Source organism: Mustelus asterias, chromosome 24 (assembly GCF_964213995.1).
Source record: "Mustelus asterias chromosome 24, sMusAst1.hap1.1, whole genome shotgun sequence".
Taxonomy (NCBI): Eukaryota; Metazoa; Chordata; class Chondrichthyes; order Carcharhiniformes; family Triakidae; genus Mustelus; species Mustelus asterias.
The window spans coordinates 55,676,528-55,689,037 of record NC_135824.1 but is presented as its reverse complement, the minus strand read 5'-3'; positions in this window follow the sequence as shown (position 1 = coordinate 55,689,037).

Below are 12,510 nucleotides of genomic sequence, written 5' to 3'. Positions count from 1 at the left end.
TCACCCGCGATAGTTTGTATAACTCTGCGGGAAGAGCAGTTATCAGAGAGTGTTTACAGAGCTCGGGTCAAACCTCCCTTCATCTGGAATCTTCCTTCAGGCCAGTTTTAGTTTCATCCATTTTAAATATTTACGTTGAGATCTAATAGGAACAAGTTATTAAACTGGACTTTGTGTTCCTCTCACTGTCTGCCTGTCTCATCTCCCTCATTCTCTCACACTGTCAATCTTAAACTCCCCTCTCTCTCCTTTTCCATCCTCTCTCTCTCATGTTTCCACAGTCCCTGCCTTCATCCCATCTCTCTCTTCCCCTTTTTCGGTCTCTTAAATCGCTCCTTCCCCCTTTTCATCCTCTCTTTCTCTCTCCTCAATCTCTCTCTCACTCTCGCTCTCCTCAATCTCTCTCTCTCATTCTCTCCTCAATCCCCCTCTCTTTCTCCCTCTCCTCAATCCCTCTTTCTCTCTCTCCTCAATCCCTCTCTCTCTAATCCCCACACTCTTTCCTCAACCCCTCTCTCTCTTTCTCTCTCCTCAATCCCTCTCCCTCAATTCATCTCTCTCTGTCTTTCTCGTTCTCTCTCTCTGTCTTTCTCGTTCTCTCTCTCCTCAATCCCTCTCTCTCTCTGTCTCCTCAATCTTTCTCGCTCTCTCCCTCCCTCTCTCTCTCCTCAATCTCGTTCTCTCTCTTCAATCCCTCTCTCTCGCTCTCTCTCCAATCCCTCTCTCTCGCTCTCTCTCTCTCTGTCTCCTCAATCTTTGCCTCTCTCTCTCTCTCCTCAATCCCTCTCTCTGTCTCCTCAATCTTTCTCGCTCTCTCCCTCCCACTGTCTCTCCTCAATCTCTTTCTCTCGCTCCTCAATCCCTCTCTCTCTGTCTCCTCAATCTTTCTCGCTCTTTCCCTCTCTCCTCAATCTCTTTCTCTCTCTCCTCAATCACTCTGTCCTCAATCCCTCTCACTCTTCACTATCAACCTCCTTCTCACATCTCACTCACAACCTATTGGGATGCGAGAACAGTAAGAAGTCAAACAACACCAGGTTAAAGTCCAACAGGTTTATTTGGTAGCTGCCAAATAAACCTGTTGGACTTTAACCTGGTGTTGTTTGACTTCTTACTGTGTTTACCCCAGTCTAACGCCGGCATCTCCACATCATGCTAGAACAGGCCAGAGGGGCTGAATGGTTTCCTCCTAGAAACATAGTAAATAAGAGCAGGAGTCGGCCATTCGGCCCTTCAAGCCTCCTCCACCATTCAATAAGATCATGGCCGATTCTCCATCTCAATTCCCATATTCCAGCTCTCTCCCCATATCCCTTAATGTCATTAAAATCTAAAAAGATATCTACCTCTTTCTTGAATATATCTTGGCCTTCACAGCTTTCTGTGGTAGAGAATTCCACAGGTTCGCCACTCTTTGAGTGAATAAATTTCTCCTCATCTCTGTGGTAAATGGTCTATCATAGAATCCCTACAGTGCAGGAACAGGCCATTCATCCCATTGAGACTGCACTGACAACAATCCCACCCAGGCCCTATCTCCGTAACCCCAGGTATTTACCCTGTCAATCCCCCTGACACTAAGGGGCAATTTAGCATGGCCAATCCCCCTAACCTGCACATCTTTGGACACTAAGGGGCAATTTAGCATGGCCAATCCACCTGACCTGCACATCTTTGGACACTAAGGGGCAATTTAGCATGGCCAATCCACCTAACCTGCACATCTTTGGACACTAAGGGACATTTTACCATGGCCAATCCACCTAACCTGCATATCTTTGGACACTAAGGGCAATTTAGCATGGCCAATCCACCTAACCTGCACATCTTTGGACACTAAGGGGCAATTTAGCATGGCCAATCCACCTAACCTGCACATCTTTGGACACTAAGGGACATTTTACCATGGCCAATCCACCTAACCTGCATATCTTTGGACACTAAGGGCAACTTAGCATGGCCAATCCACCTAACCTGCACATCTTTGGACACTAAGGGGCAATTTAGCATGGCCAATCCACCTAACCTGCACATCTTTGGACACTAAGGGACATTTTACCATGGCCAATCCACCTAACCTGCATATCTTTGGACACTAAGGGCAACTTAGCATGGCCAATCCACCTAACCTGCACATCTTTGGACACTAAGGGGCAATTTAGCATGGCCAATCCACCTAACCTGCACATCTTTGGACACTAAGGGGCAATTTAGCATGGCCAGTCCACATCTTTGGACTTTAAAGCTACCTGCTTGGATAAGCCTGTGATCACCTGTTGTAGAAAGTCGGAGGAGGAGTAGACCATTCGGCCCTTCGAGCCTGCCCCGCTGTTCAATACGATCGTGGCTGATCCTCGATCTCAATCCCATATTCCCACTTTCTCTCCATGTCCCTTGATGCCATTAAAATCTCAAAATTATCTGTCTCTTTCTTGAATATATTCAGTGACTGAGCTTCCACAGCCTTCTGCGGAATTCCACAGCTTCCGCACCCTCCGACTGAAGAAGATTCTCCTCATCTCAGTCCTAAACGGCCTCCCGCCCCGTATCCTGAGACTGTGTCCCCTGTTTCCAGATTTCCCCAACCAGGGAAAACATCCTCCCCGTCTAGTCCGTCCAACCCTGTTAGAATTTTATATGCTTCAATCAGACCCCTCATCCTTCGAAACTCCAGTGAATATAAGCCCGGTTGATCCAGTCCCTCCTCATAGGACAGTCCCACCAGCCCCAGTATCAGCCTGTACACCCTCCGCTGTACTCCCTCTGTGACAAATATATCCTTTCTTAGGTCGGGAGACCAAAACTACACGCAATATTCCTCTTCCGATCTTCCAAATATTATCTATACATTAAGGACTGTTTTACCAATACTGAGGGACCTCGTTGACCTGCGTTTACAGTGGTTAGAGGAACTGTAATAAGATTGGGAATGTCACCTTTTTTTAATTATTGTTACGTAGAATCATAGAATAATATCTCTGCAGTGCAGAAGGAGGCCATTCGGCCCATCGAGTCTGCACCGACCACAATCCCATCCAGGCCCTATCCCCGTAACTCCACATATTTACCCTGCTAGTCCCCCTTGATACTAAGGATCAATTTAGCACGGCCAATGCACCTAACCCACACATCTTTGGACTGTGGAAAGAAACCGGAGCACCCGGAGGAAACCCACGCAGACACGTGCAAACTCCACACAGATAGTGACCCGAGCTGGGAATCGAACCCCGGTCTCTGGCGCAGCGAGACAGCAGTGCTAACCACTGTGCCACCGTGCTGCCCACATATTGGGATACAGTGAAAGATATTGTTTCTTGCGCACAATGCAGACAAAGCATACCGTTCATAGAGGAGGAAAGGAGAAGGTGCAGAATGTAGTGTTACAGTCATAGCTAGGGTGTAGAGAAAGATCAACTTAATGCGAGGTAGGTCCATTCAAAAGTCTGATGGCAGCAGGGAAGAAGCTGTTCTTGAGTCGGTTGGTACGTGGCCTCAGACTTTTGTATCTTTCCCCCAACGGGAGAAGGTGGAAGAGAGAATGTCCGGGGTGCGTGGGGTCCTTGATTATGCTGGCTGCTTTTCTGAGGCAGCGGGAAATGTAGACAGAGTCAATGGATGGGAGGCTGGTTTGAGTGATGGTCTGGACTTCTTTCACAGTAAGAAGTCTAACAACACCAGGTTAAAGTCCAACAGGTTTATTTGGTAGCAAAAGCCCCTAGCTTTTGGAGCGCTGCTCCTTCGTCAGGTGAGTGGGAGTTCTGTTCACAAACAGGGCATATAAAGACACAAACTCAATTTACAGAATAATGGTTGGAATGCGAGTCTTTACAGATAATCAAGTCTCAAATGTACAGACAATGTGAGTGGAGAGAGGGTTAAGCACAGGTTAAAGAGATGTGTATTGTCTCCAGACAGGACAGTTAGCGAGATTTTGCCAACCCAGGCAAGTCATGGGGGTTACAGATAGTGTGACATGGACCCAAGATCCCGGTTGAGGCCGTCCTCATGTGTGCGGAACTTGGCTATCAGTCTCTGCTCAGCGGCTCCGCGCTGTCGTGTGTCGTGAAGGCCGCCTTGGAGAACACTTACCCGAAGATCAGAGGCCGAATGTCCGTGACCTTCTTTCACGACCTTTTGTAGTTCCTTGCCGTCTTGGGCAGAGCAGGAGCCATACCAAGCTGTGATACAACCAGAAAGAATGCTTTCTATGGTGCATCTGTAAAAGGTGGTGAGAGTCGTAGCGGACATGCCGAATTGTTTCGGCCTCCTGAGAGAGAAGAGGCGTTGGTGAATTCGCTGGATGCAATTCTTTGAGGTGATAAGGTGATTTTCTGGGTCAGTTAGAGGCTGATTATTCTAACGCCGTTCTGAAGGTCAGGTTGTTTATTCATACTTTGTTATAATTCAGAATCCTGAGGTCAGTTAGAGGTATTTGCACACTTGGATGTAGGATTAAAGTTTGATAAATTGCCAAGAAATATGTATATACAGAGAAATTGAGGCAGACACAGATACAGCCTCACTGCCAAGACAAGGGAAGAATCTCATTAGAGGAGGAGAACATGGGGAGATGGTGGTGTAGTGCTTTTGTCACTGGACGGGTAATCTCCAGAGCAAGACTGTGAGACCTGGGTTCAAATCCCACCATGGCAGAGAGTGACATTTTTATTCAATAACAAAGCTGGAATTAAAAGTCTACTGATGACCGTGAAACCATTGTCGGAAAAACCCACCTGGTTTACTGATGTCGTTTAGGGAAAGAAATCTTAGCCGGTCTGACCTTTGTGTCACTCCAGACCCACAGCAACACAGTTCACTCTGAAATGGCCCTCTGAGATGCAAGGAAGCTGGGACGGGAAAGGAGTGTTTGGTGAGGGATTGCGTAGAGGGAGCTTTACTCTGTATCTAACCCCGTGCTGTACCTGTCCTGGGAATGTTTGATGGGGGACAGTGTAGAGGGAGCTTTACTCTGTATCTAACCCCGTGCTGTACCTGCCCTGGGAGTGTTTGATGGGGACAGTGTAGAGGGAGCTTTACTCTGTATCTAACCCCGTGCTGTACCTGTCCTGGGAGTGTTTGATGGGGGACAGTGTAGAGGGAGCTTTACTCTGTATCTAACCCCGTGCTGTACCTGTCCTGGGAGTGTTTGATGGGGGACAGTGTAGAGGGAGCTTTACTCTGTATCTAACCCCGTGCTGTACCTGTTCTGGGAGTGTTTGATGGGGACAGTGTAGAGGGAGCTTTACTCTGTATCTAACCCCGTGCTGTACCTGTCCTGGGAGTGTTTGATGGGGACAGTGTAGAGGGAGCTTTACTCTGTATCTAACCCCGTGCTGTACCTGTCCTGGGAGTGTTTGATGGGGACAGTGTAGAGGGAGCTTTACTCTGTATCTAACCCCGTGCTGTACCTGTCCTGGGAGTGTTTGATGGGGGACAGTGTAGAGGCAGCTTTACTCTGTATCTAACCCCGTGCTGTACCTGTCCTGGGAGTGTTTGATGGGGGACAGTATAGAGGGAGCTTTACTCTGTATCTAACCCCATGCTGTACCTGTCCTGGGAGTGTTTGATGGGGACAGTGTAGAGGGAGCTTTACTCTGTATCTAACCCCGTGCTGTACCTGTCCTGGGAGTGTTTGATGGGGGACAGTGTAGAGGGAGCTTTACTCTGTATCTAACCCCGTGCTGTACCTGTCCTGGGAGTGTTTGATGGGGGACAGTGTAGAGGGAGCTTTACTCTGTATCTAACGCCGTGCTGTACCTGTCCTGGGAGTGTTTGATGGGGGACAGTGTAGAGGCAGCTTTACTCTGTATCTAACCCCGTGCTGTACCTGTCCTGGGAGTGTTTGATGGGGGACAGTATAGAGGGAGCTTTACTCTGTATCTAACCCCATGCTGTACCTGTCCTGGGAGTGTTTGATGGGGACAGTGTAGAGGGAGCTTTACTCTGTATCTAACCCCGTGCTGTACCTGTCCTGGGAGTGTTTGATGGGGGACAGTGTAGAGGGAGCTTTACTCTGTATCTAACCCCGTGCTGTACCTGTCCTGGGAGTGTTTGATGGGGGACAGTGTAGGGGGAGCTTTACTCTGTATCTAACCCCACGCTGTACCTGTCCTGGGAATGTTTGATGGAGGACAGTGTAGAGGGAGCTTTACTCTGTATCTAACCCCGTGCTGTACCTGCCCTGGGAGTGTTTGATGGGGACAGTGTAGAGGGAGCTTTACTCTGTATCTAACCCCGTGCTGTACCTGTCCTGGGAGTGTTTGATGGGGGACAGTGTAGAGGGAGCTTTACTCTGTATCTAACCCCGTGCTGTACCTGTCCTGGGAGTGTTTGATGGGGGACAGTGTAGAGGGAGCTTTACTCTGTATCTAACCCCGTGCTGTACCTGTTCTGGGAGTGTTTGATGGGGACAGTGTAGAGGGAGCTTTACACTGTATCCAACCCTGTGCTGTACCTGTCCTGGGAGTGTTTGATGGGGACAGTGTAGACGGAGCTTTACTCTGTATCTAACCCCGTGCTGTACCTGTCCTGGGAGTGTTTGATGGGGACAGTGTAGAGGGAGCTTTACTCTGTATCTAACCCCGTGCTGTACCTGTCCTGGGAGTGTTTGATGGGGACAGTGTAGAGGGAGCTTTACTCTGGATCTAACCCCGTGCTGTACCTGTCCTGGGAGTGTTTGATGGGGGACAGTGTAGAGGGAACTTTATCTAACCCTGTGCAGTACCTGTCCTGGGAGTGTTTGATGGGGGACAGTGTAGAGGGAGCTTTACTCTGTATCTAACCCCGTGCTGTACCTGTCCTGGGAGTGTTTGATGGGGGACAGTGTAGAGGCAGCTTTACTCTGTATCTAACCCTGTGCTGTACCTGTCCTGGGAGTGTTTGATGGGGACAGTGTAGAGGGAGCTTTACTCTGTATCTAACCCCGTGCTGTACCTGTCCTGGGAGTGTTTGATGGGGACAGTGTCGAGGGAGCTTTACTCTGTATCTAACCCCGTGCTGTACCTGTCCTGGGAGTGTTTGATGGGGACAGTGTAGAGGGAGCTTTACTCTGGATCTAACCCCGTGCTGTACCTGTCCTGGGAGTGTTTGATGGGGGACAGTGTAGAGGCAGCTTTACTCTGTATCTAACCCCGTGCTGTACCTGTCCTGGGAGTGTTTGATGGGGACAGTGTAGAGGGAGCTTTACTCTGTATCTAACCCCGTGCTGCACCTGTCCTGGGAGTGTTTGATGGGGGACAGTGTAGAGGGAGCTTTACCCTGTATCTAACCCCATGCTGTACCTGTCCTGGGAGTATTTGATAGGTTTATTTGGTAGCAAATACCATTAGCTTTCGGGGCGCTGGTCCTCGCTCCGAAAGCTAATGGCGTTTGCTACCAAATAAACCTGTTGGACTTTAACCTGGTGTTGTTAAAACTCTTACTGTGTTCACCCCAGTCCAACGCCGACATCTCCACATCGTGTTTGATGGGGACAGTGTAGAAGGAGCTTTACTCTGTATCTAACCCCGTGCTGTACCTGTCCTGGGAGTGTTTGATGGGGAGTGTCGAGGGAGCTTTACTCTGTATCTAACCCTGTGCTGTACCTGTCCTGGGAGTGTTTGATGAGGACAGTGTAGAGGGAGCTTTACTCTGTATCTAACCCCGTGCTGTACCTGTCCTGGGAGTGTTTGATGGGGGACAGTGTAGAGGGAGCTTTACTCTGTATCTAACCCCGTGCTGTACCTGTCCTGGGAGTGTTTGATGGGGAAAGTGTCCAGAGAGCTTTACTCTGTATCTAACCCTGTGCTGTACCTGTTCTGGGAGTGTTTGATGAGGACAGTGTAGAGGGAGCTTTACTCTGTATCTAACCACATGCTGTACCTGTCCTGGGAGTGTTTGATGGGGGACAGTGTAGAGGCAGCTTTACTCTGTATCTAACCCCTTGCTGTACCTGTCCTGGGAGTGTTTGATGGGGGACAGTGTAGAGGGAGCTTTACTCTGTATCTAACACCGTGCTGTACCTGTCCTGGGAGTGTTTGACGGGGGACAGTGTAGAGGGAGCTTTACTCTGTATCTAACCCCGTGCTGTACCTGTTCTGGGAGTGTTTGATGGGGACAGTGTAGAGGGAGCTTTACTCTGTATCTAACCCTGTGCTGTACCTGTCCTGGGAGTGTTTGATGGGGACAGTGTAGAGGGAGCTTTACTCTGTATCTAACCCCGTGCTGTACCTGTCCTGGGAGTGTTTGATGGGGACAGTGTAGAGGGAGCTTTACTCTGTATCTAACCCCGTGCTGTACCTGTCCTGGGAGTGTTTGATGGGGACAGTGTAGAGGGAGCTTTACTCTGTATCTAACCCCGTGCTGTACCTGTCCTGGGAGTGTTTGATGGGGACAGTGTAGAGGGAGCTTTACTCTGGATCTAACCCCGTGCTGTACCTGTCCTGGGAGTGTTTGATGGGGGACAGTGTAGAGGGGACTTTACTCTATCTAACCCTGTGCAGTACCTGTCCTGGGAGTGTTTGATGGGGGACAGTGTAGAGGGAGCTTTACTCTGTATCTAACCCCGTGCTGTACCTGTCCTGGGAGTGTTTGATGGGGGACAGTGTAGAGGCAGCTTTACTCTGTATCTAACCCCACGCTGTACCTGTCCTGGGAGTGTTTGATGGGGACAGTGTAGACGGAGCTTTACTCTGTATCTAACCCCGTGCTGTACCTGTCCTGGGAGTGTTTGATGGGGACAGTGTAGAGGGAGCTTTACTCTGTATCTAACCCCGTGCTGTACCTGTCCTGGGAGTGTTTGATGGGGACAGTGTAGAGGGAGCTTTACTCTGTATCTAACCCCGTGCTGTACCTGTCCTGGGAGTGTTTGATGGGGGACAGTGTAGAGGCAGCTTTACTCTGTATCTAACCCCGTGCTGTACCTGTCCTGGGAGTGTTTGATGGGGACAGTGTAGTGGGAGCTTTACTCTGTATCTAACCCCGTGCTGCACCTGTCCTGGGAGTGTTTGATGGGGACAGTGTAGAGGGAGCTTTACTCTGTATCTAACCCCGTGCTGTACCTGCCCTGGGAGTGTTTGATGGGGAAAGTGTCCAGAGAGCTTTACTCTGTATCTAACCCTGTGCTGTACCTGTCCTGGGAGTGTTTGATGAGGACAGTGTAGAGGGAGCTTTACTCTGTATCTAACCACATGCTGTACCTGTCCTGGGAGTGTTTGATGGGGGACAGTGTAGAGGCAGCTTTACTCTGTATCTAACCCCGTGCTGTACCTGTCCTGGGAGTGTTTGACGGGGGACAGTGTAGAGGGAGCTTTACTCTGTATCTAACCCCGTGCTGTTCCTGTCCTGGGAGTGTTTGATGGGGGACAGTGTATAGGGAGCTTTACTCTGTGTCTAACCCCGTGCTGTACCTGTCCTGGGAGTGTTTGATGGGGGACAGTGCAGAGGCAGCTTTACTCTGTATCTAACCCTGTGCTGTACCTGTCCTGGGAGTGTTTGATGGGGACAGTGTAGAGGGAGCTTTACTCTGTATCTAACCCCGTGCTGTACCTGTCCTGGGAGTGTTTGATGGGGACAGTGTAGAGGGAGCTTTACTCTGTATCTAACCCCGTGCTGTACCTGTCCTGGGAGTGTTTGACGGGGGACAGTGTAGAGGGAGCTTTACTCTGTATCTAACCCCGTGCTGTACCTGTTCTGGGAGTGTTTGATGGGGACAGTGTAGAGGGAGCTTTACTCTGTATCTAACCCTGTGCTGTACCTGTCCTGGGAGTGTTTGATGGGGACAGTGTAGAGGGAGCTTTACTCTGTATCTAACCCCGTGCTGTACCTGTCCTGGGAGTGTTTGATGGGGACAGTGCAGAGGGAGCTTTACTCTGTATCTAACCCCGTGCTGTACCTGTCCTGGGAGTGTTTGATGGGGACAGTGTAGAGGGAGCTTTACTCTGTATCTAACCCCGTGCTGTACCTGTCCTGGGAGTGTTTGATGGGGACAGTGTAGAGGGAGCTTTACTCTGGATCTAACCCCGTGCTGTACCTGTCCTGGGAGTGTTTGATGGGGGACAGTGTAGAGGGGACTTTACTCTATCTAACCCTGTGCAGTACCTGTCCTGGGAGTGTTTGATGGGGGACAGTGTAGAGGGAGCTTTACTCTGTATCTAACCCCGTGCTGTACCTGTCCTGGGAGTGTTTGATGGGGGACAGTGTAGAGGCAGCTTTACTCTGTATCTAACCCCACGCTGTACCTGTCCTGGGAGTGTTTGATGGGGACAGTGTAGAGGGAGCTTTACTCTGTATCTAACCCCGTGCTGTACCTGTCCTGGGAGTGTTTGATGGGGACAGTGTAGAGGGAGCTTTACTCTGTATCTAACCCCGTGCTGTACCTGTCCTGGGAGTGTTTGATGGGGACAGTGTAGAGGGAGCTTTACTCTGTATCTAACCCCGTGCTGTACCTGTCCTGGGAGTGTTTGATGGGGGACAGTGTAGAGGCAGCTTTACTCTGTATCTAACCCCGTGCTGTACCTGTCCTGGGAGTGTTTGATGGGGACAGTGTAGTGGGAGCTTTACTCTGTATCTAACCCCGTGCTGCACCTGTCCTGGGAGTGTTTGATGGGGACAGTGTAGAGGGAGCTTTACTCTGTATCTAACCCCGTGCTGTACCTGCCCTGGGAGTGTTTGATGGGGAAAGTGTCCAGAGAGCTTTACTCTGTATCTAACCCTGTGCTGTACCTGTCCTGGGAGTGTTTGATGAGGACAGTGTAGAGGGAGCTTTACTCTGTATCTAACCACATGCTGTACCTGTCCTGGGAGTGTTTGATGGGGGACAGTGTAGAGGCAGCTTTACTCTGTATCTAACCCCGTGCTGTACCTGTCCTGGGAGTGTTTGACGGGGGACAGTGTAGAGGGAGTTTTACTCTGTATCTAACCCCGTGCTGTTCCTGTCCTGGGAGTGTTTGATGGGGGACAGTGTATAGGGAGCTTTACTCTGTGTCTAACCCCGTGCTGTACCTGTCCTGGGAGTGTTTGATGGGGGACAGTGCAGAGGCAGCTTTACTCTGTATCTAACCCCAGGGTTTTAGCTCTATTCAGGGACTTGAGTCAGTAGCTGTTCCTTGCACATCTTGAACGATTTCCTTCCACTGCCACACCCTCAAAGCTTGCGGCCAACTGCCCTTCGCTCCAAAGGCTCCCGTGGGCTCGGATCCTGCGGCTGAGATCCCCGGAACCTGGGCTGTTTGAGCTCACTGTCGGGCAGAGAGGAAAGTCAACATCTGGGGCCGATCACATCTTCTGTGGGGGTGGATATATGAGTGCGTCTGTGTGTGAGGATCCCCAAAGGCACTCAGGAGGTCAATTCACACGCTCCCTTGACACAGGGACTTTACACAGAGACGCAGAAATTGGACAAAAACATTGGCGACCTCTTGAAACGAATGCTGTCATCCTCGGGGGTGGGGGGGGGGGGGGGCGGGGGTGACTCTTAAAGGCACAGCGCTCACCACGGTTCGGGGAGGGCTGCCGCCGCTTGATTGGTCAGCGGGCTACGGGGATTTGAACCCCAGCCACAACAACGCACTCGCAATGTTATTTTTAATTTATTAGTGGGGGGACAGTGGTGTAGCGGTACTGTCACTGGATTCGTAATCCAAAGGCCCAGCGTAATGTTCTGGGGACCCCGCGTTCGAATCCCGCCACGGCAGATGGTGAAATTTGAATTCAATAAAAATTTGGAATTAAGAATCTACTGATGACCATTAAATGATTGTTGGAAAAAACCCCATCTGGGTCACTGATGTCCCTTTAAGGAAGGAAATCTGCCATCCTTACCCGGTCTGGCCTATATGTGACTCCAGAGCAATGTGGTTGACTCTTAACTGCCCTCTGAAATGAGCAATAAATGCTAGTCCAACCAGCGACGCCCATGTCCCATAAATGAATAAAAAGACCAAGAAGGCTTACATTGACACTGCAATGAAGTTTCTGTGAACATCTCCCATTCGCCACACTCTGGCAGCTGTTCGGGTACAGAATCACAGAAGACTACAGTGCAGAAGAGGCCATTCGGCCCATCAAATCTGCACCGACGCATGAAAGGCCCTGACCTCCCCACCTAATCCCACTTGCCAGCACTTGGCCCATAGCCCTGAATGTTATGCCGTGTCAAGTACTCATCCAGGTACTTTTTAAAGGATGTGAGGCAACCCGCCAACACCACTCTCCCAGGCAGCGCATTCCAGACCCTCACCACCCTCTGGGTAAAAAAGTTTTTCCTCAACTCCCTCTACACTGAGGGAGAATTTAGCACGGCCAATGTACCTGACCAGCACATCTTTCGGACTGTGGAGGAAACCGGTGCACCCTGAGGAACCCGCGCAGACACGGGGAGAATGTGCAGACTCCGCACAGACAGTGACCCGAGTCTGGAATCGAACCCGGGTCTCTGACGCTGTGAGGCAGCAGTGCTAACCCACTGTGCCACCCAAATCACCCCTTAGTGTCCAAAGATGTGCTGGTTAGGTGGATTGGTCATGCTAAGTT